This window comes from Oryzias latipes, chromosome 22 (genome assembly GCF_053564925.1).
Source record: "Oryzias latipes strain Hd-rR chromosome 22, Olatipes_Hd-rR_3.1".
NCBI lineage: Eukaryota > Metazoa > Chordata > Actinopteri > Beloniformes > Adrianichthyidae > Oryzias > Oryzias latipes.
This window is the reverse complement of record NC_136258.1, coordinates 22,461,105-22,482,187: the sequence shown is the minus strand read 5'-3', so window position 1 is coordinate 22,482,187 and position 21,083 is coordinate 22,461,105. Positions and strand designations below refer to the sequence as shown.

At 37.7% G+C, this 21,083-nt stretch overlaps 2 long non-coding RNA genes across 4 annotated transcripts; one reads left to right on the top strand and one right to left on the bottom strand.

The window, feature by feature from the left end:
- Positions 1–1,792: 1,792 nt before the first annotated feature.
- Positions 1,793–3,521, top strand: LOC144989005 (uncharacterized). The gene is made up of 2 exons (XR_013653132.1): positions 1,793–2,544; positions 3,155–3,521. It is a non-coding gene; the product is annotated as an uncharacterized LOC144989005 (long non-coding RNA).
- LOC110017536 (uncharacterized) lies at positions 3,511–18,444 on the bottom strand. 3 transcript variants are annotated; one of them, XR_013653130.1, is made up of 5 exons: positions 18,066–18,444; positions 16,946–17,047; positions 4,298–9,882; positions 3,983–4,095; positions 3,511–3,902 (listed from the first exon to the last, which is right to left on the bottom strand). It is a non-coding gene; the product is annotated as an uncharacterized LOC110017536 (long non-coding RNA). The 3 variants fall into 3 exon arrangements; XR_013653131.1 differs by lacking the exon at positions 18,066–18,444 and having other exon boundaries at positions 4,523–9,882; positions 16,946–18,054; XR_013653129.1 differs by lacking the exon at positions 18,066–18,444 and having other exon boundaries at positions 16,946–18,052.
- Positions 18,445–21,083: the final 2,639 nt, after the last annotated feature.

Sequence of the window (21,083 nt, the reverse complement as noted above, 5' to 3'; positions counted from 1 at the left end):
CATGGGGAGGAAGCAGATTTTTTTTAGACGTTATTGAGTAAACTAATTTTACAAGGAACAAAAAGATGTGTGTTTTTGTGTAACACAACCAGAATGAGCTATAATAACTCAGTGCCTTAAATTTGTGCAATTACAACACAAACCCTTCAGTTCAGATGTGCAAAGCTAACACAAATGTTCCTTTGGACGTTTTTCATGTTATGGATTTGATGGTTTGGCTTACTTGCCTGTTAATGTTGATTACATAGTCGCACTACCTTATAGGCTGGTGGTTTGGTACTTCAAACTTCAGTTGTAATAGAGGAAACTATGGTAGGTATCCAGACATTGGTCTCCTATTATAAATACACAGGCTGCCACAGAGTCAGCAGCAGCAGCAAGAAAAACAAGAACATTTTCTTCCTGTTCTATTCTAAATTTAAGGGAAAAGAAGTCAGCTGTCTGGACAGCAGGATAAAACTAAGCAAACAGATTGTTTTGTTTTGGACTGACAGTGCATGTCTGTTTACAAGCTGAACATTTAGAATTTATAAATTTGGACGTTTTAGTCATTTTATTTTACCAAAAGCAGTTAAAAAGCAGTTTAAAAAAAAATTTTAAGCACTACCCCTAAAAATAATATTATTTAACTTAAGCTTGATAAAAGAAATCAGCAGCTGGAGGCTGTTTGAATGGAGTAAAGTCAGAAAAATATGTGCTCAATGCTAATTTTTGCATCATATTTATAGTGGAAGCCACAAATGACCATATCATGTCCCATATGATGCATTTTTCATTCTTAGTGGTTGAAGAGACACTAGAAGAATCCTAATTTGCAGCCTTTTCTGGCAGCAATAATGGTAAGGTAGCAGAAAACCTAAAGGATTGAACTTAAATTCTCATTCTGCCTCAGCAAAACTAATTCTGTAGGTTTAGCTAAACTATGGGAAGAAATAGCCAAAGAGGATGATCAAAACAGATCTTTTTTTAACTCCTAAGGCAACACTCTCATTTTCGTGGATTGCTACCTCTGGGTTTGGCAGAATGCCACTGGGAGAAGTGTCTAGGGTGCCCCGCTGGAGACATAGAGAGCAGCAGCAACCACAGACACCCACCCTTCCCCGCTGCACTGTGGCACCCCACGTCCTGCAGCAAAAGCACAGAGAGCCAGGCTATGCTGAGAGGGTTAAAACTGGCAATCTTTGCTTCTTCAGGGCTAAAATGTTTTCCTTTTGGGACGGTTTCATATGTATAGAAGAAATGTCAAGAGTTCCTAATGACTAGTTGAAAAATATTTATTTACTTAAAAAGTATCCCCTACTTATCCCCAGGTAATTACTTGAAATTATATCATTACAGGTGAGGGCGTTTGTGGGCTAAATGGAGAAAAAAAAGGTAGAGTGCAATATTGTGGCTATTGAACACTTTTCCTTTTTCTTTTGAGTGTTTTCCTTTTTTACTCTTTTACTTTGAAATTGACGTTGAACTTTTTTTCATCCACCTGGTATTTTAAAGAGACTGTATCATGCAAAATCAACTTTTTGCGCTTTTAAGTGTATGTTAATGTTAATTCCTCACAAAAACAACTTCAAAGTAGTATTTTGACCCATTCACACATTTCTGAGTATTTGTCTTAAAAGCCTGCTACGGTGGCCCTGAAGTGCAAACCATTCAACAAATCACTCGATACAAAAACATTTTTAAGATCACAGCAACAATTTAAAAAGCGTATTACATTTTAGAAAACAAAACAAAATTTCAGAAACCAAAACATAAAAAAGAAAAAAGAAAAAAAAGAAAAAAAGGAAAAAAAGAAAAAAAGATTTCAGAAAAAAAAATTACTTTCCAGAAAAAAAAAGAAATATTACAAAATGAAAACATTTCAGAAAAAAAAATGAATTTCCAGAAAACAAAATGAAATAAAAAAATGAAAACATTTCAGAAAAACAAAATGAAATATTAAAAAATGAAAAACATTTCAGAAAAAAATGAAATATTAAAAAATGAAAAACATTTCAGAACACAGAATGAATTTCCAGAAAACAAAACGAAATCTTCAAAAATGAAAAACATTTCCAAACCGGAAGAAGCAGGTACTATGGGACAACGCTGATTGGATGATGATGTTTGTCAATCATTTGAACTGAAAAGTATTTTAAATGAAGCGACGACGGATTTTATCGTCCAAACAACAATGTACCATGATAATTCCCGTATTTCCCATTTACATATTAAATCAAAAATGCAGCAAACAGATAATGAAGGTTTAAATTATTTTTTGAATATTTCGTCTGAAGCAGAACGGTCACCCGGAAGTAGTTTGTGTGTATGACGTCCGTTCTGCAGGTAAACAAAGAAAGGGACGGTAAAACGTTAACATAAACTTTAATCTTTGAATATTTAGCGGATGTGATGACAGAACGCACGCAGAAATATCAACACTAACCAGGTTTACAAATGTTTCAAAATGTCGTGAGAGGATCCTGTCTGAAGCAGCAGCTGCGAAGAAACAGGTGTTAAAGACGGCGCACATCAGGAAATGCAGTCCCGGCATCCACTGATAAGGTATGGAGGCACATTTGTTTGATCTAATAAATGTAGCGTTAAACGTGATTTCTAGGTGGGTGTTTACAGACAGATCCAAGATCCTTCAGTCATACGTTAATGACAGGTTACCTCATCACCTGGAGAGGGGGGGTCACGTGGGCAGGATTCTCAGACAGGTGAACCAGCAAAGCTGTCAGGTAAACTGCAGCAGTTTGTGTCTCAGAATAACATTTATGAATGCTTCTTATTCACACTATTAAGATCTGTGACTTTAGAGTGTGTCAGTGCACAGAAACATGACAGTAAATGACTGGATGTGCACATCATCAGACACGTCCAGGTGTGTAACTAAAGGTGGCAAAGTCTGTAGTGTAAAATAAATCTTTAAAAAAAACGTTTTAGTCTTTCAGGCAGAGGAGGAATACCAAATTGTTTTAGAATGTATTTTTATAAGACTGAAATAATGTATTTTATTCTGAGTTTGGTGTTTTGACCCCTCCCTAATGAATTTCTGGTTTAACCCATTTTCTCCTCATTTTGATGAACTCAACTTTTGCCTGAATAAAAGATGAACGGCAGCTGATGTTTTCCTGTTAGGGATTTTTATTTATTAATTTATTTCTGTCAGGGATTTCAATGGAGCTGGAGTCCAGTGCAGAGGAAGCTGCAAGCATGTACGAGCAGGAACTGGCATCTCTTACCTGTGCATCTTCCTCTGGATGTGATGCTGGGCAGCAATGTGGACAAAACTTCCCTGACATGACTCTTTTTGATATAGTTGTTAAGCACAAACAGACTTTTCCCAGATGCATTTTTTTCTCTAATAAATGTGACTGACAGGTACGCTGAGTAAATGCTGAATGTAAACGTAACATTTGATTGACTGCATGAAGAAGCCCATAAAGGAAAATCCACAACCGTTTCTTTGTTTCTGTTACTGAATAACGTATTCATGTTAAGTTTTCAATAAATATACTGCATTGCTATGAAACAAATTTGTTTATTTTCATATCCATTATTACAATCCTCATGTCAACATTCAGTTTTTTCATTGACAAAAAAACATTTCTAAACAACAGCTTTGAAAATCAAACATCATCTTTGTTAATAAAGCTTTAAAACCTAAAATGGTAAACATGGAAAAACTCCTAAATGAAGCAAGCCTAATATGAACATTTTAAACTGGAGTTTTGCTTAAAGGAACATTAAGTTGTTTGGAGTTGTACAAGTGTTTGATGCGATTCCTCATAGATGTGATTTCCAGATCATCAGCCCGACGCTAAAGCCAGGAATTGTGCTTCGTTTTTCACTCCCCACTGCATCATTTACAACTAATCAGGCTTATGCAGCAGGTTAAAGACGTTTTTTTAAAGGACCTGCAATTTAAAAAAAAAAATAGATATTAAGGTTAAATAATATTTATTGATTACATTTCACATCAATCATGGTGACTTGCCTGTACACTGCACAATGATATGAATGACTTTAGTCTTCTTGTATTCCCATGTAGAGCTCATCTGTTCTTCTGCAGCACAAACCTTTCTGGAACTTCGCTTTGAGAAACTTCACCTGCAGAAATATCACATGTTAATTCAATTAAGTATTTTATAAACTTTAAAGTTCATTTTTAAGTTTCAGTATATGTGTATATATGCATGGTTCAAAAATATACAATGCACTTAAATATTATTTCCCATAAGAACTTGTTTACTGATTTCAGTCTTAAAGTCGATTTTTAGCAACACTGATGCCATATAATTACTGTAATTACTGTATAAATCACAGAATCAGGCTGGCTCGGAGCTTTTTCTCTCATGTTGTCACCGAAAACGGGAACGGCTATCATGTGAAGACGGTTCGTCTCCATCGGGTTCTTTTTGCGCATGCGCAAGATAAAAAGAAATTATCTTTTCAAAGCAGCACTTTAACATCCTAAAATTAACATCCTTAGAGACATGTGACTGACAAAAGAAAAGATCACAGAATTGATTCTTACCTAAAGATGATTGACAGCGTGAACCTCGCAGCCGTAGACATTAGCGCACAGCGTTCAAAGTAAAAGTGCTCACAAACTACTTCCGGGTGACCGTGTGTCAGGCGAAATGTTAAAAAAATAATTTTAAAGTTCATTAACAGTTTGCTGAATTTTTTATTTGATATATAAATGGGAAATACGTGGATTATTATAGTACATTGTTGTTTGGACGATAAAATCCGTCATCGCTTCATTTAAAATACTTTTCAGTTCAAATGATTGACAAAAATCATCATCCAATCAGCGTTGTCCTATAGTACCTGCCTCTTCCGGTTTGGAAATGTTTTTCATTTTTGAAGATTTCGTTTTGTTTTCTGGAAATTCATTCTGTGTTCTGAAATGTTTTTCATTTTTTAATATTTCATTTTTTTTTCTGAAATGTTTTTCATTTTTTAATATTTCATTTTTTTTTCTGGATTTTTTTTTTCTGAAATGTTTTTCATTTTTTAATATTTCATTTTTTTTCTGGAATTTTTTTTTTTCTGAAATGTTTTCATTTTTTAATATTTATTTTTTTTCCTGGAAATTAATTTTGTTTTCTGAAATGTTTTTTTTTTTGTCATTTTTGTTTTTCAAGTTTTGGTTTCTGAAATTTTGTTTTGTTTTCTAAAATGTAATGCTGCTTTTTAAATTTTTTATTTTTTTTTAATTGTTGTTGTGATCTTAAAAATGTTCTTGTATCGAGTGATTTGTTGAATGCTTTGCACTTCAGGGCCACCGTAGCCTGCACTCTAAACAAAAATACATAAATTAATAAAATCAGCTGGTATGGTTTATTCTAACTTTTATCTTTGGTTTTACTCCTAGCCACACCAGCTTGCTCCACTTTAATATCAAATGTAAACTTATTGGTGAAATACAAACAATGTGTTTTTTGGAAATAGTGACAATTTGAAAGTCTATAATAATGAGTGTTTTGACATTTTTTTAGGAGCATGCTTTATTAATAAATCTGTGGGCTGTCTAATTCTCTATGCAGCAATGAAAACCCCCTAATAAACATTTATGTTAATGAAACACACGCGGTAAGAGTTTGTATTTAAGAAGAGGGAGAATCAATGTGAAAGTTGGGGATACACAGTATTTGCAGGAACTTGTCCTCATGGCCTTTCTTATGTGAAAGGGGAATAATTAGAGCTCTGTGAGCAAAGGCCATGGGTGCTTCGCGCCACTGGGGAGCTTTATCTGTGAGACTGTGCCTCATGTGGTGTTTGACATCACTGATTACAGAGCATGTGCCGCTCCAAGTTACTGCTACTGTATCCTGGGAAAGTCGAAAAGTAGGATGATGCATAATTAGACATTTAGCACCAATCTTTCTTAGAGATGAGCACACCCTTCACCACAACAGATAGGCCATGCAGTTAAAAATGTCCCCAGCCCACCAAGGGCCGGAGCTTTAAACACCCTTCCCCTGATATCAAACCCTGAACTTTCTGTAACCCACTAAATGCCCTGGAGGAAGATCAAATCCTCTAGTAAACCTAAAAGGCCTTTTTTTATTCTGTTACTCATAGGCCCAAAAGATGTCCCATCATCAACGGCATATACTTATATGGTGTTATTCTACCTTGATTAAGGCCCAAAGTTTACTCTGCAGTCACAAACTCCAACCACCCATGGATGGTAGCTCTGCTGCCACATGGCACCAGCCTATAACCACAAGAAGCAGTGCGAGGTTCTTGTCCCAGTACACTTTGACACATGAGCAAGCACGGCAGGTACTGAACTTGCGATTTCCGATCAGAGGTCAACTGCTCTATGTCTGCACCAGTGCCACGTAGGGCAAAGACAAATTGTTTAAGATCCAAAAATTCTGTTTTTCTTTCTTTCTTTAGTTTATTTGACAAACTAAATAATGAATGTACAGGGGCATTAATCAAAGAAAGGATACATTTTACCATACTACAGCTCTGAGAGCTCATTTCCATCTGCAGTACTCAGGACATACAAATGCAAGAATTAACAATAACATAAAACAGTACAATTACATAACAGTTACAATTTTTTCATAATAAAAGATGAGAGAGATTGAGAAAAACAAAGTAAAAACCTCTAAAACATACTACATAGTTAACAGTGTTGACTTTCTGTTTTGGTAAAAAGATTTTGTTTTGCTTAATTTTGAGTGCGTTGGCAGTTTATTCCACTCAATTATTGATTTAAAAGAAAATACTGATTGGCCCAGTGCAATTCTGTATAATCGTGCAAAACATCCGTGAGGACTGGAGGCAGCTTCAGCATTGAAATTTCTATTGTAAATCCTAAAATTGGTTGTTTTAACCCATAAGACATCAATGTAAAAGCTGTGTCACACAGTCACTTAGTACATTAGAGTTACGTGAAATTTTCACAAATCTATCATGAATGAACCACGTTAAACTCACGGAACAAGTACTAATAAACCACGCAAAGAACACGTAAATCTACGTGGAACATGAACCGTGTGTGATTATTAGACTGTTTATATGCAATTCATTAGTGATCCGTGCGTGCGTAATTTGAAACTAATATGTGCGCCGTATACGCGAAATAAAAGTTACACATCGGTGGTACATGCGCAAAGAGTTCATTAGACAGATGGAAAACTATAAATTTGCTGATGCGTCTCGCAAAAATTAAGCACAATTGCGTAAGATTAATGTAACAATTGTGCATAAACTACGTAAAATAAGCGTAAACTGAAAGATTCTCAATCGACCAAAATTTTTGAACAGCTCAAAAACGAGAGCGCCAACTGAAACCCTTGAAAGACATCTGCGCACATTGTCAAATGACGAAAGCAAGAAACACCTATGAATTACATATATCATACATGTATCACAAAAGACCGGAATGTGGAAAATGCGCAAAATGTACATAATGGCAGTGTGTCACTGTCGCAACAGAAAAACAGCATAAACGTGATCTGTGGTCCAGTTGTTTTTTTGCATCTCTCAGTCATTTTTATTTTCAAGGAAAAATAGATCAGGGTTCTTGTGGGTTAATAAGTTCTACAAACTAATATGAAAAAACTTTGCAAAGCAACAAACAAAGAAACTTTTCAAGTTTTATTCATCAAATATTTTATTAGAATTTTTAGTATTTGCAGGAAGCTTTACTTTAGTCAAATGTTCAGTAAAAAGACTTCTAAAACATTTCACTTTGGCGTTTTTTTTAAAGGTTGAACGTATTTTAGTTAAATATAAAACCTTCACACTTCCTACACGGGTTCTTCATGTCCCCTGTCACGAGTTTCTGAATTTATCTACAACGAATTACTGACTGAGGTCTTGAGTGAACTTTCAGCATGTGTTCTAACCCCATGAGTCCACATGTAGCAGTAAATCAGAGAGCTCTCATCATTGTGGTGGCAGCAGAGTAGATCACAGAATCCTAAATAAAGCTCTTTAGCTCTCCATTGTTTAAATAGGAAAAACCACAGTGAGCTCTGTAACATAACCGTGTGTATGCTAAACAACTTGCTCAACAAAGCAACCAAACCATGGCAACAGCAGGAAGCCAGAAGACTTTAAAGCCCATAAAACCCTTTAGGTCCATTTTAAGACATAAAGAACTGAAAAAAAGTCTCTTTGTGGAGTTTTTTGTTTTTTTTGTATAAAAAGAAAATGCACATTTTGCCATAAAAAAGATGTTTTTCAACACAGAGTATTTGGTTTCGTGCTTGTCTTGCTTGCTATTTGAATATAAGCTGGTTTTGATGATAGAAGATCTCTGGTTCATAAAATAAAAATTACCTAATAAAAAAACTAAAAATGGAAAACCTAACCTTCACAAAATACTAAAACATTATCATTTGCAGTGGTTGTGGTGTGAAATACAATTTTAAAACTACCTTCCAAAGTCTGCTTTGAAAAATAAGGTTTTTGAACTTCTGTTTGAACACCCGTTTTGTTTCTTTATCCTCAGGCCATCTTGACATTTTTTGTTTTTGATCTGACAAAAGACTGAAAACGTCCCGGCACTCAATCATGAGCTTCCAAAACTGCTTAAACTAATCTCCGAGATGGAGACGGGGGAGTCAAACAAGTCCAGGCTGACAGAGGCGAGACACACTCGCACTAAATAAAAATAAAAACACCAGGACTCATAATGTCAGGTTTTGACACATTTCCGACCTTTAATTTGGAGAGGGTGTTTCAAAGTCATGAAGGTTAAGACAGATAATAGTAGGTGAATACAGCTTACAGACTGCATGTGTAGTGCTGTGGAATATAATTAACTTGATTTCCAACCACTTGTCACTGAGGTATGAGTGGTTTTAGGCTCAGCAGAGGGGTTTCACACTGCACCTATAAAATGAAAGTGAATTTGCATCTAACCAACAAAAAGAGGAGAAAAATGCATCCAGCAAGTGTGATCAGAAACCTAAGGTTTGCTAATGTTGTTGTTTATGCAGTGTCCACAGAGAAATATAAAGGGAATTCTCTAAAACAGAAGGTAGCACCTTTGCTAGTCTTTCTGTGCTCCCATCTTTTTTGTAGTCAGAGAACTTTGACAACTCCCAATATAAATGTTAATTTTGCATGCTTAGGGAAAATACAAAGTACATTTAAAGGCCACACTCTTGTAAGTCCCAATCATCTTTTGATTTATTGATAAAGTCTTCCCACTCGTCTTTTTATTAAAATTATGCCAATTTTAGCCAAAACCAAAAAACCTGTGTCATTTTCTATGACATAATTTCTGTAGAGCGACAGTAGTTCTTTAGAAATTCACCTCTGAGGTATGAACGGGACTGTTCACACGGAGTGAACCCACCTCCTTCCCATCAACCATCTGTTTACACGCTCTCCTGCTACCTTACAGCCTCTCAAAACCACAACCTAACATTACCAGTAGAATAGTAGTAGGTTTAAAGGTTTTCACCTGGACTTGGTTTTAAAGTTGAAGACGTTTCTTATTCAAAAGGCTTTGCCAATTCTGAAATACAGGAGCTTGTAAAAGAGCTGGTTTATATGTGCTCATGGGGGAGGAGTCAGACCTGAAACCGGATAGTGTTGTCTACTTAAACTGCATGGTTCGGGTCATTAGGCATCCTTTGTTCTCAGCTGGGGTTGGGGCGACATATAGCTACTCTCCCCAAACTGGTCATCTCTTTCAGCTGTTAATGACGACAAAAGTGCTCATTGAACCTATTGATAGAAAATGTTCATGAATGTTTTCATTTACGGGAATGTTGCGAGTGACAGTTCATGGCGAACACTTATACTTATGATTTTATTTTATTTTAACCCCACTAAGACCTACGTACTGCACAAGGAGCCCGTTTTGTGCTGCTCACCTGATAAGAGCGCGTTCCTTGCATCCCAGCCAGACTTCTAGAAATGAGAAGATTAGACAATCAGACTGCAGTTTGTGTGGGCATCCAACAGTTGTCTATGGACACTTACTTACCTCCACCCCATGCACAGACATTCACAAAGTCAGTAAGGAGCCAGTAATCGCACATATTAACAACTAGAGTAATACAATGGGGTCAGTGTACGACAGCATCACTTGTGCGTGCACACCTTTGCTCCACTTAAAGGGCCTATGTTATGCCATTCTTAAGCCTTTCAGAGTATACTATACTAGTATACTATAGTATACTATATCCATATATGTGACAACTAATTACCTTTGGCACACTAAAGAAGGATGTTTTTAATGAAACAGTCAGTTTCGCAGCACATTTTCCCACCCAGAATAAAGATGGCTCAATCTCTGCCTTTTGCTCATTGTGGGTACTGCCCATTTCATGATGTCAACCTAGTCGGCATCGGCATCGTGTCTGCATTTCACCCATGAAAACAAAAAACATCAGAACTTTTGAAAAGATGGATGTGCATATAAAGTGAAAGCGTTTTGCAGATCACAGCTAGCTCCACAGTGAAAGTGGGTTTGTGTGTGTGTGTTGGTCTGGGGGCGGTGCAGACAGCGCAGACTCTTCCTGGAAGGGGCTGATCCTCTCTAATCCACGTCACAATGTGAGAACCCGCTCGTTTTACTGGGTAACTGTCGCGGTAACGAGTGGCAACTGACTCTTGAAGTTTTGAGTTCGCTGTATCTGTAGAGGAGGAAGGTGCAGGAATCCTTGAAGCTGGTGCTTAGAGAGCAGGGTTTTAGAGGAATGTTCAGAGATGGATGAATGGAGCAAAATACAAATGGGGTTGTTTTTTGTCATGAATAAACATTATAATACACTTCAAAGCTCAAAAAAGTGGATTTTGCATGATATAGGTCCTTTAAGATTGGGCCACTCCTTTCTACGATCTTCCACAACCCAAAGGTCAACCCTCTATTTAACATTTGACCATGTCTTAAAACAATGTCTGAACATTCCAGATTGATTGACTTAAAATACAAATGGGCTTACATATATCTAAATGTGTAAGGTTTGGGATTTTCTAGTGAAATTTTACAAAGCAAGAGAAGCAGGTATTGTTATTCTGTGGAGAAAGGGAAGCACCAATGCAGCCAGATCCCACAGGATGCCTCACTTTGAGAAACTTTCACTTAAATTCTGTGTCTGTTTCCGCACAAAAAAGAACTTCTTTGGGATTAAAAAGATGCCCGGCTTGCTGAAAGGCACCTCAGTCAGTAGTGTGGAGGGTTTCCACCACTGTGCAAATGTGTTTGATGAATATATTCTGTACTTTTATTGGACAGCCACTTGAGAAAGCTGCTACCGTTTAAACACTTCTGCAAGACTTTCCAGACCACCTGTCTGTCTGGAACACAATGGGATCCAAGCAGCAGCTACAACCACAGTTTCATCCAAATACAAGCTGTTGCAACCTGACCAAAAAAAGGCTAGTCCAATGTCAACAGAGGAGGCAAAGGAAGTGAACTGCTATTAGAGCTGTAATTCTCTCTTCCTTCACCACCAGACCTCAAACTTCCAGATTTGGGGGTTTTGTTTCAAATATGGAAGTGCAAATAGAAAATGGAAAAAAAAAGCAATTTTAAAGAGCAGTCCACCCTGCATAGTCTCAAGAGAACAGCTCAAAGTCAGTTTTAGAAGAAGAAAAGTTCATAAATGTGCAGTTAAAGTAAAGTCCTTGGCAATGGAAAATAGTATTCACAGTCTTTGCATTAAGTAGGAGAAGGGAAAATGGGAGCTTTTCTACCGGAACAATAAAAGAGATTAGCAAAGGTTCCTTGCCGGGAAATAAGGTCAGAGACCCAGAATAGACACCAGGTCCCTAGAAAGTTCTTTCAGTAGGCTACCATTGCTGTCAAAACTATACATGCTGCAATTGAGGGAGGGAGCTCTGGGAAGCAACATTATAATTATCATGTTAAGAGGAAAGGAAAGTTTTACATGTGGATCAGGCTGGTTAACAGGTCTACAGCCGTGGTCACTTAAGATAGCTGCAGTGTGCTGAAATTACAGAGCACAATGACTCACCCCGCGCCCTGTTTAAGACTCCTTGGCTGTATTCGAGGTGGGACGAGCCCTCCCAGTAAAAAGTGAAGTCTCCACAGTAAAACTGTTGGCTCATCAAAATAATAAACTCTTTGTTCGGCGTTGCAGCGTTTTCCGTGCAGACCACCTGGAAGCAGTCATTATTCCCTCACGTGTCGAGAAGTTTGCAATGAAGTGTACCATGGTCATATTTTAATATTGTTTATATTCAATAAAGAATAATGAATCTTTGGTAATCTTTGCAATCATGGTTTCATGCATTTTAGTTGTTCGTTCTTTTGAGCTTTATTGTGAGTTTGTAACAAGTTTAGGAAAAAGCTCCCAGCTGGTGAATTCCAAATGTTCACACAAGCTGAACTACGAAGTTTCATGCTCAAAAAAAACAGATTTTACCAGCTCATTTCATACAAATACAGGTCTAATGGCTTCTTTTGAGGTCTGCTAAACCATGACATTTCTTTGTAGAAACAAGAAATTAAAATAGCTTATGCCTTCACAGCATCACTAAGAACTCAAAAGGCCAGTCACTGTGTCAAAAGCCTTTCACGGTGAATGCTAAGAATGAGATTTAGCTTGTCCTGACCTTTGATATTTCTGAATGTCATGGACATTTTTTATAGCTGTGGTCAGACAGGTATAACACTCAGTAGTTTTTCAAGCGATCAAAAGATACGTAGTAGGCAAGAAAACCTCCAGAACCATGCTGTGTTACACTACTCCCCATGTTCACCTTTAAATTCCATGTGAGGCTCCAGACAAACCCACGTCCCAAAGATGCTTTTTTTCCCTCCATCTTTAGCAAGCCTCTTCCAAATATTGTTCAAATCTGAAGTTTGCATTTGTCAACACCTTGAACAAACTTAGTGGGAAGCAAGTGATGAACAAGCAAACCATATGGGGTAAACTCTACTCCATGTGTCGCCCTTTAGATTTATTCCTGGAGGCTGTTGTGCTTGTGGATTACCATGAATCAACAGAAAATAACATCTAAAGCGAGCCTGGTCTCTGCATGGTCATTTTTAAAACGGCAAAAGAAACTAAACGGTCATGTCACAAATGAGTGGTTTCTCATGGAGCCAAATGCAGGTTGATGGAGAGTTCTATTTAATAAACTGAGTAAAAATAAAATGAGCTGAAAAATAACTACCAAAAGACGACACGTGAGGACCGTGAGGACAAGTGCACAATTTGACACTTTCGCGTGTATTTACTATTGAAGTACATTCTGTGCCCTTACTCATCAATTCCAGCAGTTGCCATGGATACATCACAAGTGGTGAAAAACACTGAAGAAAATTTTAAATGAAAATGCAGACCAAAGCAACAGAAACAATGTGTTTATTCTTCTCTAAACAAAGACAGAGTGGAACCTTTGTTCACAACAAGTCTATCACAGACTTGGGTTTAAACCATGGAGTTAAAAAAAAGAGGAAGGGCAATCTGTTCTTTTTCTGATCTGAGTCTGTGATGACATGGAGGATCCAAAATGGCTGCTAAATAGGAGCAATTGCCAACAAACACATCTGAGTAATGAGAAAACAGACTTTTGAAAATCATCAAGTAAGCTAAGAAGCAATAGTGTAGTTGACAGATGATTGTCATCTGTGTGTAGGGGACTGCAATATTCCATCCATTCATCCATCCATTCATCCATCCATTCATCCATCCATCTTCTTATACCTTTTAGGGTCGCAGGGTTGCCAGAGCCTAACCTGGCTACTGTTGGGCGAAGGTGGGCTACACCCTAGATAAGTCACCAGCCTGTCACAGGGCCACACACCCATAGACACACCTAGGGACAACTTAGAGTAATCAATCAACCCATGAAGCTTGTTTTTGGACTGTGGGAGGAAACCGAAGTGACTAGAGAAAACCCATGCACAGGGAGAACATGAAACTTCACACAGAATGGTCCCAGCCAGGATTTGAACCACTGCCTTCTTTGAAATATAATAAACAATGCAAGTGTAAAAGTAAAATAGGCAACAATGCAGTGTTTTGTCATTTTATCAGCAGCACTTCCCAACAGGAAGTGCACACTGGTCCCAAAAAGCCAAACTCCCATAGACATCTATAGAGAAAAATCCAGCTATTACTCAGTCTTTTTATTAATCTGAATAACCATTCTTTCTCTGCAACCTGTTTTTTAACATGAGTTTGCTAGTCCTAATCTCTTTTCTTATTTTTCTGTAGTTCAAGTTATTTAAGCTATGAACGGACCAATCAGATACCTCAATAAAAGTAGGTGGTCCGGCGCTGAATGTTTAAAACATTTGGTTGACAGATTCTCCTAAGTCTGCTTTCAAGTGGTAGGGATGTGGGCTTTCAACAAGCTCACTCCTGATTAGGGCAGTGGTTGCCATAGAAATGTTGACTCATAACTACTAGGACCAATCACTGACGACAAGGGGTGTGTATTGACAAGGGGTGTGTATTGGCAAGAGTCTGGCGATGCAATACGTATCATGACACATCTTTCAAAACTGTAATTTACCCACCAATCACTCTAACAGTTGTGACTTTAAGTGGAAAACAAGAGTCTGACCCTGAAGGACGCTCATAAATGATGAAATAAATATCGTCTTGACTGCATTTTAAATCAATACAAGTCTCGCCAAATGAAATATTGCAATATTTTTTCCTACGTCCCTACTATGATGTCTGGCCCCAACACGCTGCCATCTGTCTTGAGAAAAAGTGTCAACTGAATTGCTTTAACCCTTGTGCTATCTTAGATGACCCCACCCTTACTTTTACGTGTTCTCCCTACCATGATAAAGGTGGAAAGATTTCATGTAATCCATGAACACCAGTGAAGATCACAAATCATTGAAGACAAAAAGTTCAGCGCACTGTCTAGTGGGTCTAGATGACCCAACTCCCAACGTTAAAGTGCCTGGGATAGCACAAGGGTCTAGATCTCATGTACAGTAATTGGACACATCAAATGTGACAATCTATTTGCAGCAGTAATAGAGAAACATTTTTCCTGTCTTATGTTTATAATTTCAAGTACTGTAGAAGCTAAATTAAGGAGTTTCAGGCCCTAAGTTTTTATAGTAATACAATAAAGTCTAATGCCATGAAGGCAGCAGATTCCCATTTTTATAGTAACCCTACACAGAATCTTTTGACCAGAGCTCTCTTTTTGTAATTCTATAGTTAAAACTAATTTTCCAAGCATTTTTGGCATTTCAGGGAAGCATCAGAAGCAAGTCTAGAGAAATGATAGTGTTTAAATATATTATATAATATGTGTGGAATGAGTCCTATTTTTCCGGGCCTTCTGGTCCAAGCTACATCAACCCACACACTGGCCATCAGCCAGTACAACAAGCCTCCAAGCCACATTGGGTGAAGCCTCTGCTTCAGCATTGTTTTGGAGACTGTGCGATAAAGTCCATTCTCATGTGGACATGACTGTACTGTAGATTCACATACAAACAAATGTCACTGTTGTGGGTTTTAATTGACCATTCAGCTCCAATGGCTGTTTTGAGGCAGACATGGTCTACGCCAAGTATAGCACGCAGAAATTACACTTGTCCCGTCTCTCCGCAAATCAATCTGATGCAAATCAAACAGTCTCTCAGCAAAAGGGGGGTGACATTGTGTTGAGTTAACATTGTTTCTGGGTTATCGCTTTGTGTTTACAGGCAGAAAATCTGTCATTACTAGACAGCAATCCAACTGTGTGAAAATTCAGTCAAAAGATAATTATAAAGGGAGACGCCAGGCATAAATTTGCCTGACTGAAAATTTTTTGTCTTTTACGCTTCTCTTCTCTCACTGACAGCTTTTCTTGACTGCAAATTGGTGGATGTAAAGTAACAAAGGTAGTACTACCTGAAAATTGTCTCAGCTCTATGTAGCAGGTGTGTTATAGTTGCTCAGTACAGTCCTCTACCACCTACATTGACCTACATTTGATCTACTGTAAAAGTGTTCCCTGTGGGTCTTTTTTTAATATGCTGTTTTTAGCCTAAATCAAAAATCATGTGTTGTTTCTAGGACATCTTAACCTCTGAGTTGTGGGCCGCACTGCTAACATGGAGCAATCCCAACCCCCTTTCCACTCCCTGTTGGGGCAAGGAACTCATGGCCCACACAGCGTATTTTTTTTCACAAATAAGCTTTTTGTGTCACTTTGGGTTTTAAAGAGGATTTAATTTTGTAAAAGACTTGAAAAGCTCGTTTCATTTTAGCTGGATCTAAAAAGCCAAAACTAAAGAAAGGCAAGCTCTGAACAAACTAGATTATAACTAGTGGAAAAATATTCCTGCATCTCATTTCACTTATGTACTTATGTCCATGTGTGCAGCTTTGCACTAAATTCACTGGTGATTGCTTCAAAGTAAAACTGGCCACTGAAGCTCTTAAGGTCTGATCTCCCCTGAAGCAAGACAAAGAAAGATACGTCCAACCAACAGCTGCGTCAGATCTTCCCTGAAATAAACTTCCAGCTGACCACAGAAACACAAACCATCAAATCAGATATAGCGGCACTTGTTTCGGCTGACGCAGCCGACGAGTGCAAATTTCCAGCTATTTTTCAGCTTATCGGTCTAATTGCACAGCAAATTTCATGAGTTTGTACAATTAAAGAAACTCTAAGGCACAAAGAAGGTTATTAATGGTAGCTTATCAGCTCGTCATGGTTTTCTTGTGAACTTGTAATGCCTGGGAGCTGTTGCTTTCTCAGTCATCCCCCTATTTTCTTCCCTTTCCAGGCAAACTTGTGACCTCCCAGACACCAGGCCTGATTTTTCAGTTACTTTTACACTTCCGACTCCATTTGGGTCCATGTTTGTTTTCAAGACTCTGTAATTTACCCACCAATCACTCTCAAGGGCCCCCATCAAGTCTGCCATTCATAAAGTTTAAAGTAGTTCTTAGTGGTCCGCCGAGTTTATTGAAACATTAAATTTGTATCCAAGCAGTGATGGTGTATCTTTAGCTTTTGCTTAACTCACGTGCTCGGTTGGGTCTTTTTACATCAACCACCAATTATGTTCTTCTCTTGGGTGTGGGTTGAGCCTCGGTCAGCATGGCAAAGAAACCAGAAACACCAGTTCCTGGGCAGTGGAGTGAGCAAAAACAGACAAAATGCAAAAACCTTCCCTGCAACACTGTTATCATTGTAGAGCACAGGCACAAACATCTCTGACACTGCCAGCAACGCCGTCCAGAAGTGCTCCCGAGGGAGCTTTGTCAAATCTATGGCCAGTTGTTATGTACAAAGCAGAGGGTTTAATCTTATAGAGCCAATCGCAGAAGGGACAGCTGGAAAAAGTTTGCCCAGTCATGGCTTCCCATGCTTGTTTTCCTGTTCCTCCTTTTTACTGTTTTAGTCATAAACAAAAAAAATTTGAGCAAAAAAAAAAAGACATACTTTACTTGAACTTTTATGTATTGGAACTATGGACAAAAAATACTCATAGTTTGTCTCAATCCATTTGTTAATGTGTCATTCCTGGAATTCAGGCTTCAAACAAAGACTTATGAGTATGAGCACAAAAAAGAACTCCAAAGAATTATCAAAGAGATTCAATTTGACATTTCAGATATGGGATGTAAATGCCAACCTGTAATCATTTAAAAAACATTTAGAATTGACTAACTTTTTAATAGATCAACAATAAACAGGACTTTATTATTTTTTTGTAAAGTGAAAGAAAGTCTTTACGAATATTAGACAATTAAAACATATGAAGGAACTTTAACAATTAAGTTGTAAATTCCAAGACTTAGCAAACATTTGTGAGCTTTAAATTCTCTCAATTCTTTCAAATCTTTTCTGGATTTGCCCTTTTTTTAGATTCATACACTCCTTAAACACGGCAGATTCTTGGGTTGTTCATGTTTTTGCATCACTTTTTGGAGCAATAGTATTTTTGGGGGGTTACGTTGGTTTCATTTGAACCTAATTTATGATTTTTTTCCTGACCTCAAATAAAACGTTAGTCTCTTCTTAATAATCAATGGAGTTGAGAGTTGGGTTTGAAACAACCCAACTTGGGTTATTTTTTAACTAAGGAGTTTTTAGTGTGTTTGGTTTCATTTTGTTCCTTACTCAAAATCCATAATACTTACATCAATAACCTTTGGGTCAGTTCCACTCGCTGGTCTGCTGGATGCTCAAAGTCCATTCACTCTTCCACCGAACTGTGCCAGGGTTCACTTGCAAGGTTAGCAAAACACTTGTTATTTGTCAGATCTGGGATCAGTTACAGTTAATGCGTGGATTTTCTCCGGGGTCTCCAGCTTCCTCCCACCGCCCAAAAACATGCTTCATAGGTTAATTGGCCACTCTAAATTGTCCATAGGTGTTAGTGTGAGAATGAATGGGTGTGTGATTTGTGGCCCTGCGACAGACTGGCAACCTGTCCAGGCTGCCCCCTGCCTTCGCCCACAAGTGGCCAGGATAGGCTCCGGCAGCCCCGTGACCCCGAAAGCGACAAAACGGAAGAAGATGAATGAATGAATGAATGAATGAATGAATGAATGAATGAATGAATGAATGAATGAATGAATTAATGAATGAATGAATGAATGAATGAATGAATGAATGAATTAATGAATGGGATCAGTTACAAGATTTGATTTTTCAGGAGTTCAGGTGAACTTATGGACCTGTCAAATGTTGCTGACAATATCATAATAGAAACTGATCAAACAGGACTGGAAGAAGCTTTATACCCCCAGGGTACTATTGACAAAAAGACTACAATTTTGAACGTATTAATTATAATTCCAAAGTAACTTGTGTTGTTTTGAGCTTTTTCAAAAATGCACAAATCAAACGGTGCCGCTGCAGCAAACTAAAATCACTCTTTGACCGTGAGTTGCACTGCAGTTCGTTTTTTTTTTTTTTTTTTTTTTTTGTGTGTTTTGTTTTAAATTGTCTGCTGTGAATACTCAATTTCAACAGTCATCCACAGCTCTCTTTATTTCTATTGATTGTCCTCAGCCTTTGTAGTTGTCAAATTTTCAGTTATTCCTTACGGTCATCTGCTATATCAACTCTTTCTCCATGAAATTTGTCGTGTTTTAGAATATTTAGTAAATGTTTATGTTTCTGCCACCAAGCCTTTCAGCTTATTGGGTTCCTGCCATCGACAAAGCTTTTATTTTCTGATTAACACTAAAACCAAGATGTAAATTCCCATAATGCACCTGCTCACTGCTCAGTACATTTCAATGTAAAAAACAAAAGTCAAATGTCTGCTCACCAACACAGATCCTCTACACCACCTTCTTCTTTGGCCCTGCTTTATTTTGAAAAACAAATGTCTCCGCTGTGTGGCTCACCTGTGTGTTTCGTTTCCATCAGCTGCTCATTTTCTGTAACATTAGAGGCTAATGGTAACAACGTTGTCTGTCCACTCATTTCATTTATTGTTTATTTTTTGTTTATGAGTTTAAATGTCAAGAAATAGCCCTGAATAGCAACACTAGACTTGGGTGTAGTTATGGACATACAAAATAAAGCACAAAGCAGTGCCAGAGTCAGGTTGATGCCCAGATGAAAATAGCTCAATTAGGGGAACTCCTCGTGGATCAGGAGTTCTTATCCAGTCACAGGGTGGGAAGCCTACATGTCACATTCAGTGTCTTTTGCTGATCAGATCTTGATTTATAGATCTGATAGTCAACTGTTTGCCTCTGCTGCTTACAGAACAAAGCAGTCTGCTTTGTGGATTCAACGGAGATTTTATGGAGCCTGTCAACACGAGTTATCTTAAACATGATTGAATGCCAAACATGTACAAAACTGTCAGCAGCTGAATCATGTGGATATAATAAATGAAAAAAGATTAGACCCTGAAGAATATTACGTTTTTAATGTAAAATAATACTTCTTTTTTTTTAAATGGGCAATTACGTGTAGCCTACTTTTTAAAAATAATTTTTGACCAGCAGAGACCTTGCAGACTCAGATGGCCCAACACCAGAAAAGAGTCTTTGAAGACCATCAACCCCACAAATCAGCTCCATTGGTTGGAGTTCTGGGTAATTTCTGGATTTAACACAAAAACTCAGAGAGTGGCCTTAAGGAGTCACCTGACTAATTCATATCCTCTTGAGACAATTTATAGATAATCTGTGGCAAAATAGAACCAAACTGTTTCACAAGAATGTCACAGAAGGAGAAACGGACCAAGAGGAGCTAAACACATATGTGCATTTAGCTTAATTACACCAAAAACAACTTCAACCCTATCGCATAAATACATAAGTAGCTTAAATTGATGTAAACACAAGCACACCTGCATAAATATTGTTGATCCGCAAAAAATGCTGAGAAAAAGCTTAAAGTTTCTCACATCATCCCCGAAAAAGTGATTTATTTATTCATGTTCCAAGAAGCGTATTAATTAAGTGAGTGAACTTGAGTCACCACAAACTGGGGCTGTCACATAACCCACATATAAAATGAGTAAGTGTGAGCCTGAAACAGGAGGCTTCTCAGCGTTTGTCTGCACTCAGTGACTTTGGGTGTGCGTTTGTAATTACCCATAAACTTGCTTAAGTAAAGTCATTAAAAGCATTAAATGTTGTATGTCAGGGGTATATAGTGACATAAAACAACACATTTTAAAGAGAAATGGAGGAGCTGAGCGACATCACTGGCTTTTAAGACTGTCACTCTCATTTCTGAAGGTTATTACGATGAGGCTTGCTGGCCACATCAAGCTGTGGCGGCGCTGAAACGAGCAGAAAGAGTCCTGCCGTTTACTTTCACAGTCTTCAATTCGGTTCTGTCAGCAGAGGGACACAGTCCCTCTTAAATAATTGCAGCGGGGTGTTGAGAAAATACAACATTTGTTGAGAAGTTATAAACAACATCCAAATTACACTGGTAATTTAAGTCTTCCTAGGGCCAAAGTACATTCTGCTTCCAAGGATCATCATGAGCTTTTCTGTGCATGTAGTTGCAGGTTGCCGTTGTTTTTTTGTATTTTACAGCACAAAGACATGAATTGTTGTTCTCAGATCATGGAACTAAAAACGGAGAACCTCTTTTGCTGTGGTTTAACCATATTTAAAAATAAATAAATAACTGAAATCATCCGAGTCTATAAACATATTACAATCTCCACCCTCTCT